The sequence below is a fragment of the Macaca nemestrina genome, chromosome 14 (genome assembly GCF_043159975.1).
Source record: "Macaca nemestrina isolate mMacNem1 chromosome 14, mMacNem.hap1, whole genome shotgun sequence".
Classification (NCBI taxonomy): Eukaryota; Metazoa; Chordata; class Mammalia; order Primates; family Cercopithecidae; genus Macaca; species Macaca nemestrina.
In genome coordinates, this window is record NC_092138.1 from 29,308,463 (window position 1) to 29,321,258 (window position 12,796).

Below are 12,796 nucleotides of genomic sequence, written 5' to 3' on the forward strand. Positions count from 1 at the left end.
TCTGTTTCCTCATACGTAAAAGGACCATGAAAAATAGTATTTATTTCCTAGGTTGAATGAGATCATACTTGTGAAGCATTTAGGAATAGTGCATGGTACACAGCAAGGGCGGGAGGGATGTTGTAGTTATTATTACTTAGTAGTAGTAGTCATGATACATGTGGTAGGTAGAGCTGCTGTAAAAATACACCTTATACTGGCTTATAGGCAATATGCAATTCACCTGAAGCAGAGACCTGTGATTAATATACGTAAATATTTGGATAGTAATGTTGGCAGTGGGAGATGTAATAAAATTTTACACTTTCCTCTGTAAGAACTTCCTTATTCAAAACTGTGATAAAAGAATACTTTTTGCCTATCCATTGAAACACCAGTATTCTCATCTTTCTACCTAATTTAATAACAGCCAGCTTGTACCGAGTATTTACAATGCACTGGATACTCTGCTAAAAACGTAATAGTTTTATCTTCTTTAACTACAACAGTAACTGCGAAAGATAGGGGTTATTATAATTATCCTCAGTTTTTAGGTAAGAAGAGTGAAGCTTCAGAAAATTTCCTTAGCAAGAATGATGAGGACATTTTTCAGCTGGGCGCGGTGGCTCATGCCTATAATTCCAGCACTTTGGGAGGCCGAGGGGGACAGATCATCTGAGGTTGGAGTTTGAGACCAGCCTGACTAACACGGAGAAACCCTGTCTCTACTAAAAATACAAAACTGGCTGGACGTGGTGGCAGGCACCTGTAATCCCAGCTATTCGGGAGGCTGAAGCAGGAGAATCGCTTGAACCTAGGAGGCAGAGGTAGCAGTGAGCCGAGATCGTGCCATTGCACTCCAACCTGGGCAACAAGAGCAAAACGCTGTCTAAAAAATTTAAAATAAAAAAAAGAATGAGGACGTTTTTCTTTCTTTGCGTCTCTATTATCTATCCTAAAGATTTGTTGAATGGATGAAATGATAGTTAAACCTTACCAGTCTTTATTTTGGCCCTGAACCTTACATCTGAAACAGACTTCAAAATCAATTATAAAAACAGGCAAAATCATATTTTAGGAATAAAACAATTTCCCCAAACCATTTTAGGAAGAAACCGAGGATGAAAAGATAAAACAGCACAATCATCTTGGTGGGACACAGCTGGAAGACACGCAGATTTTATGATTACCAAGGGTTTCACAGGAGGGTGGATGGCTAGGATCACAGAAGAAATCATCTCACCTTCCAAGCCATCAGTAGGGATAAAGTGGAGTTGGAGATGCCATCCTGCTTTCTTCACACTCTTTGTGTTTTGAGGCCTAGTGCTTGTTGGGTTGGGTTATTTGAGCTGCTGAAACACAAATTGAAATGCAGGCTACCCAACAGCACACACAGCTGCTGCTATCATCCATAGTCTTGAGAGATGGGCAGGTTCAGAGGTCCGAGCAGGCCACCCAACAACCAGGGCTTACCCACTGAGGTTAGATGATTTCTCTTCCTCATGACCCATGGGGTAATATGCAGTGGCTCAGTGGCTCTCAGGATAGTCACAACTCTACTGAGTTGCCCTTGGTAAGCTGGAAATTATATCCTTGTTGACATGCTCTGCAGGCTGCTGCTAAAAATGCCAAACAGCAAATTTATCCACTGCTAGGTTCTTAAAGAAACAGATTCTCGGCCGGGCACGATGGTTCACGTCTGTAATCCCAGCACTTTGGGAGGCCGAGGTGGGCGGATCACAAGGTCAGGAGATTGAGATCAGCCTGGCTAACACAGTGAAACTCCGTCTCTAATAAAAAAAATATACAAAAAATTAAAAAAATTAGCCGGGCATGGTGGCAGGTGCCTGTAGTCCCAGCTACTCGGGAGGCTGAGGCAGGAGCATGGCGTGAACCTGGGAGGCGGAGCTTGCAGTGAGCCGAGATCACCACTGCACTCCAGCTTGGGGGACAGAGTGAGACTCCGTCTCAAAAAAAAAAAAAAAAAAAAAAAAAAAAGAAACAGATTCTCTGTTCTTGAGGAGCCACTAAAACAGAGGTTCTCAAAATGTGTCTGAACCAACAGCATTGGCATCACCTGGGATCTTGTTAGACATGCAAATCCTTTGACCTTATCCCAGACCTCCTGAATCAGAAGCTCTATGCCTCCTGGATCAGAGACCAGCAACCTGATTTAACAAGACTTCCAGGTGATTCTGATGCGTGCTCAAGTTTCAGAACCACTTTGCTAAGGGATTAAGGTCAGGAGAATCAAATTGAATACAGAATACAATATCTGGGGGACAAGGCAATGGTGATGTTGAGTTTCTTTCCTAGCTGGTCTTTCCTTGTTGTTTGTTTGAATATATATTTTGAATGGCTACAGATCAGTTGGAGAATTCTCAAAATTGTAATTTGCTAGTGAGGCTCAAGATTTAAATGAGACAGAATGAGGTCAAAAACTCTGGTGACTACTTAAACAGATGAGAAGGGACTGATTTTATGTTGAAATCCTTGTTTGAAAAAGATTTGTCATTATTTACATACCTTATATAGTTGTTGTAGATATTGAAAATGGGATAATTTATATAAAGTTGTTTTTAAGCCATAAAACATGATGCTAACATTAGTGTAACATTATGGAGTTTTGACAAGAGAGTGGGTGAGGCAAGAGAGAATGAAAGGGCCTGATATAGATTATGAAAAAAGGGACTTGAGGTCCCTATTCATTCTTTCAACTATTTTTTCTTTTTCGCTTTTTTTTTTTTTGAGATAGAGTCTTGCTTTGTCACTCAGAATGGAGTGCAGTGGCACAATCTCTGCTCACTGCAATCTGCACCTCCTGGGTTCAAGTGATTCTCCCACCTCAGCCTCCTGAGTAGCTGGGACTATAGACATGCACCACCATGCCTGGCTAATTTTTTTTTTTTAAGTAGAGACAGGGGTTTCACCATGTTGGCCAGGCTGGTCTCAAACTCCTGACCTCAGGTGATCTGCCTACCTCGGCCTCCCAAGGTGCTGGGATTACAGGTGTGAGCCACTGTGCCCAGCCCATTTGACTACTATTTAGTAGGCATAGACTATATACCAAGGACTGTGTGAAGTGCTGGGAATAAAATGTTGAACAAAAACAGACATGGCCCTTGCTTTCATAAAGCTTAAATCTAATAAAGGAGGCAGATATTTATCAAATAATGACATCAATGAATAGCTAAGTACTAAACCTAAGAAAAATATTCTGAAGCAAAAGAATATAGTTCCATGACAGCACAGAACAAAGGAACCTATTCTAGATTGGTGGAAACAGGGGAGTGAAAAGGAAAAGAGGGAGGCTCAGGAGGACTTCCCTAAGAAAGTCCTGCTCTAACTGAAATCCGAAAGATGAGTAGAGGTAAGTTAGGTCAGGCTGGAGGATGAGGGGTTGGAGAGGAAAATTTATAGACTAAGGAAAGAGAGTATAAAGGCCCTGTGCAGAAATGCAGCATGGGGCCGGGTGTGCTGGCTCAAGCCTGTGGATCACTTGAGGTCAAGAGTTTGCGAACAGCCTGGTCAACGTAGTGAAACCCTGTCTTGACTAAAAATACAAAAATTAGCTGGGTGTAGTGATGGGTGCCTGTAATCCCAGCTACTTGGGAGGCTGAGGCAGGAGAATCGCTTGAACCCAGGAGGCGGAGATTGCTGTGAGCTGAGATCACGCCACTGCACTCCCACCTGGGCCACAGAGCAAGATTCCATCTCAAAGAAAGAAAAGAAAAGAAAAAAAGAAAAGAAAAGAGAAGAAAAAGAAATGCAACAGGGTGCATTTGAATTAAAATCAGGCCAATGTGGCTGTACTGAAGAGCATACAGGTGACAATGGGGCAAGAAGCAGCTTGGGAGGTAGAGCAGAGACAAGACTATGTAGGGCCTTGCAAATCTTGTGTGTATCAATTAGAAACTGACTGCAACTCCTAGTGCCAGAAATCCAACTAGTGAATGTATTATGTAAAGATTTTGTTCTCTTGCACAGAAGAAGCCCAGAAGTAGAAAGTCAAGTCTTGTAGCATGGTTCTCCCAAGTCACTGGAACCCACGCCTCTTTCATCTTTCTGCCTTACCATTTCTGGTTCTAGCCTCCACCTTCAAGGTCTCAAGGTGGAGACTGGAGTGCCAGTGATCACAACCATATTTCAAACATGAAGAACCCAAAGGGCAAGGGTAAAAGGATTTTCCTGGGTACTCCATTTAACAACTTCTGCTTATATCGCATAGGTTATTCCTCTCTGTAAAGGAGGTTAGGAATTATCTTTTTTTAAATTTGTGTCTGAGATATATTGCTGTCCCAATAACGAAAGATTTTTGTGAGATAGAAGGAGAAAACAGATACTGTGGAAAGGCTGTCTTTGCAACACAGTGTTAAAGATTTTGATCATTTTCCTGTGATCCATAGGAAGTTATTGGCAAGTCGTAAGGAAGGACATGGTGGGACTGGCTGCAATGTGGAGAAAGGAATTGGGGCTGGGAAAGCAGAGTGAATGGAGAGAAAACCCAGGGAATAAAGAGATGATGGCAGCATAGATTGATGCTACGGTGATTATCCTATGGTGATGACTATGGAAATATTGGAGTCAAGATTGTTTTGAGAGACATTTAGGAAATGAAAGAGTTAGGCCCTAGTGATGAATTAAGTATGGTAAGTGAGGGAGAAGAGGGCATTAAGAATGATATATGCTGGCTGGATAATGGTATCATTAATTGAGACAGAGAACAAAGGAAGAGGAGCAGGTTTGCTGAGGAAGATCATGAACTTGGTCTTAGGCAAACTGAAGAGGAATGCCTTCCAAATGGAGATGTGGTAAATAAATAATTGGACATCTGGGTGTGGAACACAGAGATCTGGTCTGGGCTGGAGATGTAAGCTGGTATCACATAACTGAAATCATGATTGATAATGATAGTCAGGAGAGAGTGCAGTATACAAAGTGAGAAGAGGGTCTAGGACTGAGACTTGGGGAACTTCAGTATTTAATGGAAGGCAGAGGAGAAAGAGGCAGAAATGGAGACAAAACAGGAGCAGTCAGAGACTTGGAAGGAAAACCAAGATGTAGTGTCAGAGGCAATAAAGTCCAAGCAAGAGGGATTGTGCCCAGCATCAGCAAGAGGGTCAATGAGACAAAGACTGAAAAAGTTTTTTGGATTTAGCAACATGGAGACCACTAGAGATCTTCATGAGGGTGACTTGGAATATTTGGGCTAGAAACCAGTTTGTAATGTGCTCAAGAGTGACGCAGGTTTGAAAAAAATGGCAGCAGTAAGTATGTAATTTGTTAAAAGACCGGCTTTGAAGGAAAAGAGACAAATAGAGTAGAGATAGGAGGGATATTATTTCGTAATATGGAAAGGCCTAGAGTGACCTAGGGCTTGATTACTTATGCGAAGGACCTAGCTGAGAGGAGAGAAGGGGTAACTGATACATGGAAAGTTTCTGGAAAGGTGGGAGGGTATGGGAACCAAAGCACAGGCCATGGGGTAACCGTAATGAGGTCTAAGAGAAGGTATAGTGAGAAGTGCAGGATAGATAAGGATTTGAATCCAGAAAGTAGGATATTGCAGTTCAGGGTAACAATTTTTCATCTTACACTTTCCAAAATACTAATGTATTATCTTGGGGAAAATGAAATCATACAAGTGTTATAATTTTTCGGAAATGTGCAGATCACGTTAAGGTTGTCACAAATGTTAAGCACTTCCCTTTCATTTTCTCTCTCTTGGGTATCTAATTCAATGAGACCTCAATAAAATAATGTAGTAGGAGTTAGGATTTACTAAGCCTTCACGAGAGCATGTAATCCTTCCAACATCCCTGTGAGGTAGATGCTATTATAGTCTCAACAGTAGAGATGAGGAAATTGAGGTTTAGAGGGGTTAAGTAGCTGGTTTGAGGTCACTTGCTATTCTGTGGTAACAGGATTCACAGGATTCAGAGCTTTATCTGAGGCATAAGTTCTGGTGATCTATTGCACAGTGTAGTCACTAGAACAATAATGGATTGTATATTTCAAAATTGCTAAAAGACTAGATTTTAAATGTTCTCATTGCAAAGAAATGAGTATATAAGGTAATGGATATGGTTAATTAGCCTGATTTGATCATTCCACAATATATGCATGTATTGAAACATCACATTGTACCCTGTAAATATATACAATTATTATTTGTCCATTAAAAGTAAAATTAAAACATTTTTAGAAAGCTTTATCTGCCTGCTGCAGGATTCTTTGCTGCCATGCTGGGCTACATGCCTCATCAGAAAAGACGCTGATAGGCAAATCCACTCAGACATAAACCAGTCTGCAAGGGAGGCAGGACTTCCCTGGGGTAAGATTAGAACCTGTATTTGTGACTTGGAGGTTATCACAGCAACATCCCTTGGTGAAAGGTTATCTCTTCTTAAAGTATCACAGAGTAAATGAAACTTATTATAAAATAGGGGAGAAAAGCAAGAGAAATGAAACAAGAAATACCATATCAAAATGGAACAAGTTTAAGGTTAATCTACACAGAGAGACAATTTTCCATAGAACCTTAAAGTACTCAGGCAAATATGTAGCAGGTGGGATTTCCAAGTTGCTGCTCTGGGATTTCCAGCTTTTACTTTGCAGCCTGAGGGCAAGTTTCTTTGGTGACTGTGTACTTCAACTTCACCATGGAGTACTTCACTTTGTTCTGCGCTATTATATTTTTCAAAGAGTTGCTTATTTCAGAGAAATGCCATATACAACCAAGAGACGTACGGAACTACTTTACCTCAGATCTGGGCAGTTTCCTTGAGACAAAATGGCTGCCCACGGGGTTTTCACAGGGGCGGGTCTTTGGTCATTTTTAAGTGACGTCAGTGAAATTTGACCCGTGGCTAGAGGTTACCAGGATGTGCGCTTGAGTTTACTTCCCCTTCTTTAAGCTCCAGCGACTCCACCTAGCAAAACAAGCGATGGAATGATTGACATCTGTTTGCAGAGGGCCCTCCCGGGAACTTCAGGAGCATTCTATTTCTAGGAAGAAAGCAAGACCCTAGGGTCGGGATTTTCCATTACTGCTTCTGGAAATCTAAGAAATGCTTTTTAGTCTCTCTTCTTCTCTTCTTCTATTCCACCGAAAAGAAAAACTTTCCCCCAAACCTATAAACCCTGAAAGTAAAGAGATAACACAAACACACATTTTTGTTGACGTTCCTTCTTTCACTTCAGCTTCTTTGTTGGAAGCAATTCGTGGCCTTTGAAGATTGAATCAGGAAAGTTAAAGGACTGTAATTATTCAAAGTGTACTTTTCTTCCGGGGATGCTTGGGGGTTGACTCTGGGGTTCTACAACCTGGAAATTTAAGGCAATAAAGAGCAAATGACAGTGACTGCCTAACGAAAAGTTTGCTTTCTCAATGCTCTGACAGGGGCTATAGAATAAAAAAAAATCCTTGCATGTCATTTATTCATAATCTTATGAAGTAGATTTCTTTGTCCTATTTACGTTTCTTTAGATTATTGGGGAACAGCTTGAATCCAGGGAGGGTGATATTTCTGGCTTCTTGCCTTATAATGAACTTTTTAGCAACTCCCAGTTTGTTGATTTCACTAACCTTTCCCAAGGCCTTACAATCTCTTTCTAAGATACTGAACTTTAACTGACAACAAGTATATTTGAAGATAGGGCTGGTAGAAGAAAATTATAACTATATATAAACAGTAATTATAACTGTATAAACTATACAGTTTATAGAAAATTATAACTATATAAGCAGTAATTATAACTACATATGCATATTAACAATGGCCTACATATATTTTCCAGCCACTGGGCTAAGCTCCTTATAGGAATTGTCTTATATAAAAAATTTACAATAATCCTATAAGGTTGGCACTATTATCATCTCCTTATTTTCTGCTGAGGAAATTCAGATTTAGAATGATTGAACAGCCACTGCAAAATTGTAACTGAGATAGTGTAAGAGGTTTGACCTAACCAACTCCATCTTGCTTCTAACCTCACAGCTGTCCTTGTTCATCCTGGGCATAAGCCGAACTAACTTTGGGAGAAACTTAGTTTATAGTTTAAAACAAAGATGATAACAGCTCTTTCCCAAAACAAACCTCCTTCTTGCCTGGGGACTAGACTGCCATTGTAGGACTAAGAAATTAGCCACAAGATTAAAAATTATGATTCAGAAGTCATGCAGCTGGAGTACAAAATTCTGACCCTCCCTAAACTGCTCCTATGATTAGTGCTTGAGATATTTTGCAGACCCTACACTTAATGGATCAGCTGGCACCACCCAATCGATAAACTGGATCATATGATCTTATGGCCCCCACCCAGGAACTGCCTCAGCACAAGAAGACAGCTTTGACTCCCTATGATTTCATCTCTGACCAATCAGCACTCCTGGCTCACAGGCTTCCCCCCCACCCACCAAATTGTCCTTAAAAACTCTGATCCCAGAATGCCCAGAGAGACTGATTTGAGTAATAATAAAACTCCTCTCTCCCGCACAGCCAGCTCTGCGTGAATTACTCTTTCTGTACTGCAATTCCCCTGTCTTGATAAATTGGCTTTGTCTAGGCAGCAGCAAGGTGAAACCATTGGGCGGTTACATGTAAACCAAAAAAATTGTCTCAATAATAGGAATTCCAATCCAGACCCTATTCTTGACAGTTATGCTATCTTGCCCCTAGGAAATGTCACTCATTAGGCATGAATTGCCAAGCAGAGAAGGAAGATGGCAAAGTTTACAGGAAGAAAAAGTGTCAAGGCTCCTTTCACCAAACAGGGAGATCCTGGAACTCAAAGCTGGAGAGAACTTTGTATCACATCTTTCACATCCCACTCCAGGCTTTCAAACATAAAATGGGAATTAGCCAATTTAAGGCTTCTAGAATCCACAAGACTCTATCGCTTCAGTTGTCCCCTTCATTCATGAAATCATGCCCAAGCACTCAGCTCTCAGGGATATCCACTCCTGTGATTTTCCTCAGCACTCCCAAGGAATAAAGCTCATAAAGAAATACCTTATAGTGTTACATAGCACATTTTAGGTTTTTGTTTTGTTTTGTTTTAAGATGGAGTCTTGCTCTGTCACCCAGGCTGCAGTGCAGTGGCGCAATCTTGGCTCACTCCAACCTCCGCCTCCCGTGTTCAAGCAATTCTCCTGCCTCAGCCTCCTGAGTATGTGGAATTACAGGCTTGCACCCCACACCTGACAATTTTTTTTTTTTGGTATTTTTATTAGAGACAGGGTTTCACCCTGTTGACCAGGCTGGTCTCAAACTCATGATCTCAAGTGATCCACCTGCTGTGGCCTCCCAAAGTGCTGGGATTACAGGCATGAGCCACCGCACCTGGCCATAACATGTTTGTATAGTTACTGCATTTCATCTCCACTAAACTTTGTGAAGTAGGCTAGGGAATACATTAACTTTTATTTTTATTATTTCTTTTCTGTAGACATGGAAATTAATCCCCAGAGAGGTAAGTTAACTTGTCAAAGGCACTGGACAAGTTTGGGGTAGTGCTGGGACCAGTACTCAGGACCTTCAGCCATAAGACCTGATTTGTTCTATGACACCATGTCCCTCCCGTCAGAATCAAGAGATGTTTGTCCAGAGCCTGGGAGGTATAGGCCTTTGAGCAAAGCTCTCTGGATAGGAACACAGATGTGGTCTCCACCCTGGGAAGGATTACTGTTTTCTTTGGGAGATGGCCCTTATTCTAATCCAACTACTAACCACACAAATAGTTCATTGGTTTTTTGGAACTATCTTGCAAGCACAGTCAAGTTTATACTTCTTTTCTGTGCCCCGGGGGATTTTATACATTGCCCCACACCCAGCAGGTGCTTTGGGAGTTGGTTCAATGAAGCTTACATTAGAGACTAACAGTGGCAGCTTGGTAGAAAGAGTGGAGACGTTGGAACCTGGTCAATCTGCGTTCACGTCCTGCCTCTGCACTTTCTGGTTGTGTGACCTAGGCAGGCACCGATCTCTCAGTGCCTCAGGTACCTCAACTATAAAAGGAAGATCTTAGTACCTACCACACAGAGTGATGCAAGAACTCTGACATAATGCAGGTATGGTCTTGAGTATACTACCTGGCACAGAGTAAGGAGGCAGGAAATGTTCTCTGTTAAGTTACTATTATTAGGATGTATACCTTATCATCTTCCTAATAGTTTCAGTTTGTCATTGTTGAGCCTGCAAAGCTTCCTGTATGTATTTCAGCACACACTTCTGATGAATCTAATTGCAGGTGGTTCTCTTTTCTTTTCATTCAGGCGAGGAGGATAATCACATTCAAAGCTATAGTTCAACCAAGTGCAACTTAGCACTGTAACTTCCTTAGCTACAGTGGTGCCTATTAATAGGATCAACCTGGGACCTTCTTGGCAGGTGTCAACTCCACCCACAACCAAGTTCACCAAAAACACAAGTTAAATTTGGAACGGGAGGCTTTGAACAAGATGCCTCTGGTTGCTATGTGTGGTACCCTTACCCTAAATGCAGTGGCTGGGGAAGCTGCATTTTAGTGTTATGGATACTTCCAACAGGACCAGCAAATGCTAGAAACTGCTAGAATCCTATTCAAAGGATTCCTGGAGCTCCTTTAATAGAGCACATTAGTGTGGACCAAAGTCATTTCCCAAAGAGTGGGACCCCCCAGCCCCCTGTGCCAAAGTTGGACCCAAGGGCTCATAGAGTCCGTCTGCTATCTCATGAGATGCCTCTGAGCCCAGATGATTTCAGCTCAGTAATGTCTGATCTGCCTGCTTGTTTTCCCTTTTGCTTTCCCTAAAGCAGCCTCAGAAAAAAGGAAATTTTGCCCGTGTTGAAATGGGGCCTTTGTTGAAAAAAAAAAACAACACAGCTTCACTGCAGGTCAGCATACTCAACCCTACACTCTCCTCATAATGGAATATAAAGCAACGAAACTCTTTCAGGCTCATGACTTGGAACTCTACCAGTTTGTCTCCAATTTACTCGTTCCTTTGATTCAGGTAGGAGAGAGCAATGATGGCCTTGACTTTCAGAGTCACCTCCCACCTGGGACTTCCCAGGCCCTGAAGCACACTCCTTTCCATTGCTTCGACTCTTAGTTCCTCTCCCCTGCCCTATTGCATAGAAATTAGCATGAGCAGAAGTGTCTATCTCTACTGTGGACTATGTACTTAGCATAAAATACCTTCAAAATAACTTGACAGCAGCTCAGCTGTCTCGAAATATACCTAGTTGAGCCTTTTAATTATAAGATGTTTGTTGTTCCCCCTGGCATTTGAACAATTGCTTTTCTAATTTCTGAACCTACCTTAGCTATATTTGAACTCTTAGGATATGCTAGGCTCTGCACTATCTGACTTAAACCTGACAAAGACCCCATGAAGTAGGTACCACTGTTATATCCATTTTACTGTTCAGAAAAAAACAAGAGAAATTAACCCATAATGCTAACTTTTCTGCCTCAGTGCCTCCCAGGTATAAAAGGCTATGGGCTTTGTTCTCTCTCTTTCTCTCTCTTTTTGTTGTTGTTGTTGTTGAGACGGCGTTTCACTCTGTCGCCCAGGCTGGAGTGCAATGGCATGATCTCGGCTCACTGCGACCTCTGCCTCCCAGGTTCAAGCAATTCTCTTGCCTCACCCTCCCGAGTAGCTGGGATTACAGGTATGCACCACCACGCCTGGCTAATTTTGTGTTTTTAGTACAGATGGGGTTTCACCATGTTGATCAGGCTGGTTTTGAACTCCTGACCTCAGATGATCCGCCTGCCTCAGCCTCCCAAAATGCTGGGATTACAGGCGTGAGCCACCATGCCTGGCCGGGCTTTGTTCTCTTTACAGATGAAAGTACCTTGAGGGTGGGGACCAAGGCTTAAAACTCTGTGCCAAGTTTCCAGTTGTATTACAACTGTATTCAGTTGTAATACAGACGTATTACCAGGCGGGAGTTTCACAAATGCTAGAATCAGTCCACTTCTCAACAATAATTTATACAAAGTGCATATCTATTTAGAACTTTCTAGGTTTGAAACTTAGTATCAATCCCTGTGGAGTACACAAAGGAAGTACATCATCTATTCGGGGGGTATTAGTCCCTATGAAACAGGAAAACCAATTAAATGTTTAAACTAAAAATAAATGTTTCAGCCTTCAGAGAAAGGGGAGACCAGAACCCTGGGGAGGTGGTGGGATTTCAGGTGGCCCTTGAAGAACCAGGCCAATGTCAAGAAGCGGAGGATGGGGAGAATGAGGAGTAAGGTGGGGGAAGGAAAACGAGGAGTTGGCCTGTAACAATAGAATATGCACATTATAATTTCTTTCAACATCAAGGATGAGAATTCTAGGAGCCTTATAGAGACTTCTCCTGATTAGAAAAACAAATACTTCTTAGCTCACCAAACAGATTTTCCTCCAGGGCCTGGTATAGGAGGCAAAGAACCCCTATAGGGCAAGTTCCAGATACACAAGGAACTGGTCTTCGCCTCCTTCTGGCTCTGGTGTTCTCCTTGACCACCCTTTTCTATTTCCAGTTATTTTTCTCTGAATTTAGTTTTTGCAGATGGAACATACAGAAGCTTTATGAGCAGAATTAAACAACCAGGGTTGGCAGCCTTGCTCTCAACCCTCTAGCTGTGTGTGGGCTTTGAGAAGAATGATGGCAAACCTTGGTTCAGCATGTCTTGTGTGCTAGGTGATGTGTTAGATGATGTGCCAGGCATTGTGTGTGTGTTAACTCATTGCATCTTCACAAGTAAGGTGAGTCATGACCTATTACCACTGCCCTTTTGTGACAAAACAGAGGCTTAGTAGAGACAGGGTTTCACC

General features: G+C 41.9%; 1 long non-coding RNA gene across 1 annotated transcript; it reads right to left on the minus strand.

The window, feature by feature from the left end:
- Window positions 1-1,143: 1,143 nt before the first annotated feature.
- LOC105491782 (uncharacterized) lies at window positions 1,144-12,629 on the minus strand. The gene is made up of 3 exons (XR_011612486.1): window positions 12,368-12,629; window positions 6,743-6,911; window positions 1,144-1,769 (listed from the first exon to the last, which is right to left on the minus strand). It is a non-coding gene; the product is annotated as an uncharacterized lncRNA (long non-coding RNA).
- Window positions 12,630-12,796: the final 167 nt, after the last annotated feature.